Consider the following 5311-nt stretch of genomic DNA (forward strand, 5'->3'; position numbering starts at 1 on the left):
ACGCTTCAGGTTGCGTTTTTTTGGGTTACAGACCGCCGAAACCCGGAAGTACTGGAAAGGGTTACTTCTGGGTTTCGGCGGTTGCGCATGTGCAGAAGCACTAAATCGCGCTTTGCGCATGTGCAGAAGTGCCAAATCACAACCCACACGTGCGCAGACACACCACTGCAGGTTGTGGACGCTGTGGGTTGCGAACGTGCATCCCGCACAGATCATCTTCGCAACCCGAGCATCCACTGTATATATATTACCAACTTTTTCTGAAGTAAAACAAGGACATGTGTCTTCCGGGATGGGCTCCTGGGTGAGTCATGTGACCTGCACCTTGCTCTCCCCTTTTCTCAGGGATAGATCTTACACAGCACCCAGAAACATACACTTTAGGGGGGGCTGTGTGATATTACAACCCCCCCCCGGGAGTTTTTTCAGGGCGATTGCGCAGTGTGAGAGCACAGCACCCAAAATGGCCACCGAGATCTTGTGCGGGGGGAAATTGGATGTCCTGTTTATTCCCGGGGCACCTGGAAGGTATGCATTTACAGTGGCACCTTGGTTCCCGACACGCTTGGCTCCTGAACAAATTGGCTCCCGAACGCTGCAAACCCGGAAGTAAGTCTTCGGTTTGAGAACTTTTTTGGAAGCTGAACATCTGACATGCCTTCCGCTTGAGTGCAGGAAGCTCTTGCAGCCAATCAGAAGTCGCGCCTTGGTTTTTGAATGGTTCCGGGAGTCGTAAGTTTGACAACCAAGGTACCACTGTATTCAGTAAATTCAGAGTGTGCCAATAAGTCTGATTTGGAGCTCTTGCAAAACTAACTCCTCCCACCCCCGAAGTGGCTTTCCCCCACTCAGGAAAGTTGACAGGACAATTCGTGAGAAAGTGTGGGATAACAGCTGCTTGATGCATCATCATCTAATCTCCCCACAAACAAATCAGGCTGAATACTCATTAAACAGGTCATCTGGAAGAGACGCTTGCCTTCCAAAGAGGCAAATCCAGGGGAGGGGGACCTCAGGTCTGGGGGCTAAATGTGGCTCATCAGGCCTCCCCATACAGGCTTTGGGACTCTCCACAGGCCCTGCCCCCTACACAGGCCCCACCCCACAGCTTCCTCCAGCTTGCCTCTTTTGGCCTTGCTGGAATGTGTCCTTGAACTGGATGGAAAAGTGGAGGTGAAGAAACTTCCGATTTTTGTTGTTTGGACTCTACGGCTGAAGGGCTGATCATATAGCCTCCTGTACAAAGATAAGAGTCACCTCCGTTGCCTCCCTGCACCAGTGGAATGTGGCCCCCAGAAGTCTGCCCACTCTGGAACACGGCCCTTAGATGGAAAATGGGAATGCTTGGCTTTGAGCACAAGGAATGAGGGCCAGCTTTCAGCAACCTGCTCACCTGCTCCACAGGTAGCAAAATTGGGCAGAGTTGGCATTTTTGCACGGTTCAGAATGTTGCAATCCTTTGCTATCTGAAACTTGGTTCAATACCTTGCGTTTATCCAGGGGCTACAAAGAGAACAAAATGTGCTCTGAGGCCATAGACATGTCAACTCGCCTGGACCTCTTCGCTTCACGACTGCTGGTGCTGCAGAAATATATACCCAATAATACCCTGCGGGTTAAGCCTGGATGGCCAATAGAATCCACACAGCAATGGTCTGTGAAACAGGATATTTATTTAGGCACTGCAAGGTCAGCGCGACACAACCTCCACCAGCAAATAATGAGCAGTGGCAACCCAAAAATGAAAAAGACACAAGCATTCGTTCACTTTCTGTGGCCTGTTGGCAGACCAACTCTGCATTACAAAGATGTCTGCAAATGTTACCTGAAAGCTGGCAACATCAAACCCCGCCAGGTGGGAATCCCTTGGTTTTTTGCTGCGTCATATTTGTTTTCATAGAATCATAGAATTGCAGAGTTGGAAGGGACCACGAGGGTCATCTAGTCCAACCCCCTGCAATGCTGGAAACTTTGTTTTGGTGTGTTTTTCCTGTGTTTGCACATCACCGGTTTTTCTTCTGTAAAATGGGCATTTTGTGGTACCTGCAGCAGATTTTTAGATTTCCAAATGTACCCCCAGTTCTGATAAGGTTAGGGACTCCAGGAATAACACAGTGCCTCCTAGTTTCCTCTTGTTTCCTCCTAGTTTAATTTGCGCTGTCCTCTTCACACTGCTATACAGTAGAGGTAAAAGCACAAGGTGTCTGCATGAAAAAAGAGGACAGCAAAAGCATTCAGCTGCATCAACTTCGGTGTGGAGTTTGAGGAGACGACCATTTAATTGGATTTATTTTTGCTGGAGCTGAAGGAAGGTGAGGACAGGTGACCGCACCTAGGCCCGAAGTCACACCCCCCCCCCCAAGCAGGCTCAAAGCTTCTCAAAAGCTTTTCAAAATCATTTTCTCAGCAGCTAAGCATCAGAAACATTCCGCTTGCTGTAACTAAAAAGATTGCAACAACGTAGAGAACAAAGCCCATTGTCTTCTCAGGCCTTTCTCAGAACCACATTGCAACTTGCTTTCTCTCCGGGAACCATGCCAAAGCACAAGAATGAAACAACTGGAACACACTGAAACCCCCTCACCCCCTTTCCTGCCAAGAGTCCACAATAGTCCCAAGACAGCTTTCTGTACATGCTCAGGAACCTCAACATGGGGCAGGACTCCTGAGGGAGGAGAAAGGAGGAGGGAACTGGAAAGGGGTATATATGCTTGTGCACAGGACTGTGAATTTCGTGCATGCTTTTTGTGACTTATCACACTTGCTCCTTCTACCAGTTCATCGATGGTAGAAATAAAAGCCTTTTCTCCGAAACTATTCCTTGAGTGTCTGTCGACTCCCACTTCCTTTTCCCAGGCGCAATATTTTTCCCACCCGAGGGCAAAGCCTCATAAGGCTACAGAGCCAGAGGCAAGACACTGGTTTGTGAGCCTCAGCCCATGCACGATGCCTTTGGATCACTGGGGTTGTTCTAACCCTTGTCCCAATTGGTGACCTGGAGATCAATAAGACTGCACTGCGGGGCTGTCATAATCCTATCTCTCTCACCCTCTGCTCACCACCTGCATACCAGGGATGATAATGTGGGTAATAGTGGGCTGCACTGCAGGGTTATTGTAGTCCACAGTCTTAGCCTCATCCCGTCATTTCCTTGCAACGTGAGGAAAGCAACACTGGACTACACTGCAAGGTTGTCAGAAGCTGCTCTGAGCTTGAGGCCCCATCAATATGGTGGTAATTTGACTTGCCAGTATGGTGGTAGTAGTTAAAGCATCAAACTAGGACCAGGGAGACCTGGGTTCGAATCTCCCCTCAGCCTCAATGTCCCCTGCAGGGTCAATCTTTCAAGCTAAACCACCTCAAAGGATTGTTGTGGGGATGAGACGGAAAGGTGAGAGGTAACTTCCCCTGGGTTTCATGTGTTGTAAACAAAATCTGCCCTTTTCCCCTTATGGGGTATCCAAGAGCCCGTATAGTCCTATTGGTAGGAGAAAATAACAGAGGCCAACCAGTGAATATTGAGAAGCAAAGCAGCTAGTAAGCCTGATCTTTATGGATCTGTTGCAACAGGGTGCTCCCCTCACACGCAGGAGAAGAGGACCCAGAACCAAGGTGTGCCTGTCCTTATACAGTGGTACCCCGCAAGACGAACGCCTCGCAAGACGGAAAACCCGCTAGACGAAAGAGTTTTCGGTTTTGGAGGCGCTTCGCAAAACGAATTTCCCTATGGGCTTCCTTCGCAAGACGAAAGCCCATAGGGAAATCTCCAGGACAGCGGGGAAGCGCAGCGCGTCTTCCCCACTGTCCTCGGACCTCCTCCGAAGGCTGGCGGTGGGGCGGAGAGACCTCCTCCCGCCGCCAGCCTTCGGAAGCCTGCTCCAAAGCCTGGCAGTGGGGCGGAAAGACCTCCTCCCGCCGCCAGCCTTCGGAAGGATGCTCCGAAGGCTGGCGGCGGGAGGAGGGCTCTCTGCCCCACCGCCAGCCTTTGGAAGGCTGCTCCGAAGGCTGGCGGCGGGAAGAGGGCTCTCTGCCCCACCGCCAGCCTTTGGAAGGCTGCTCTGAAGGCTGGCGGTGGGGCAGAAAGACCTCCTCCCGCCGCCAGCCTTCGGAAGGATGCTCCGAAGGCTGGCGGCGAGAGGAGGGCTCTCTGCCCCACCGCCAGCCTTCAGAAGGCTGTCCTGAAGACTTGCGGTGGGAGGAGGGTTTTCCTTCCCACCGCCAACATTCAGAATGCTGTTCTGAATGTTGGCGGTGGGGAGGAAAAACCCTCCTCCCACCGCAAGCCCCGGGAACAGAGGAGAAGCGCTGCGCCCCTTCCCCTCTGTTCCCGTACCTGTCCTGAAGGCTTGCGGTGGGGAGAAAAGCCCTTCTCCGCACCGCCAGCCTGGCAAGCGGTTTCCATAGGAACGCATTAATTGATTTTCAATGCATTCCTATGGGAAACCGTGCTTCGCAAGACGAAAAACTCGCAAGAAGAAAAAACTTGCGGAACGAATTAATTTCGTCTTGCGAGGCACCACTGTATAGACATTTTAAATTCCCTGCCCTGGAGCTCCAGACCACCCCTCCATACATCATACCTACATCACAGAAGGGGTGTAACCCAAGACTACCCCCAGAAACATCATACCTACATCACAGAAAAAGTGGTCTACAACAGAAATTTGAATGTTGTTTTTCCCGTCTGCCAGGTTATCTGATAATGCCTTATCTGATTGCCTTTCCTGGTAGTCTGATGAAATGGTGATTACCCAATTCCTGCCCTCCCTCCTTGCAGAGAAAACATTTGGTCAGCTTGGGAGTCAAAATGGTTTCAGGTCGGTCTTCCTGTACTGATCTATGTGCGTGCTTGGTTGGTACATTTATGAACATTTATTATATATATAAGACCTTAAATTTTATTGTTACACTTCAAAGAAGCTGAAGATACAAATGGGATAAATAAGTAATACCAGGCTACACTGCAGGGCCGTCGTAAACCATTATGCTCCCCCGACCCCCGAGAAAATGAGCAACAGCAGACGCCTATGGCGCTGCGTTGCGTAAGAGACACGCCCACCCAGCTGCTGTCCAATCGCAAGCAACGCAGAAGTTAGGGCGCCCTCCCTTTGGGGAGCATTCGCCCACTTCAAAGATGGCGCAGGGGAAAAAAAACCGGAAATCTGATCTCCCGCTCTAGGACTTCCTCCTATCTATGCTCAAGACGCAGGTGAGGACCTTTAGTAAGCCGCGTCAGTCAAAGATGGCCGCCGAGGTGAACCGGAAGTCTACCCCGTTGGTTCCGGGATTTCGACCACGCCCCTCCAGTTTG

The sequence above is a fragment of the Podarcis vaucheri genome, assembly GCF_965113315.1.
Source record: "Podarcis vaucheri genome assembly, chromosome: 14".
In the NCBI taxonomy this organism is placed as follows: domain Eukaryota; kingdom Metazoa; phylum Chordata; class Lepidosauria; order Squamata; family Lacertidae; genus Podarcis; species Podarcis vaucheri.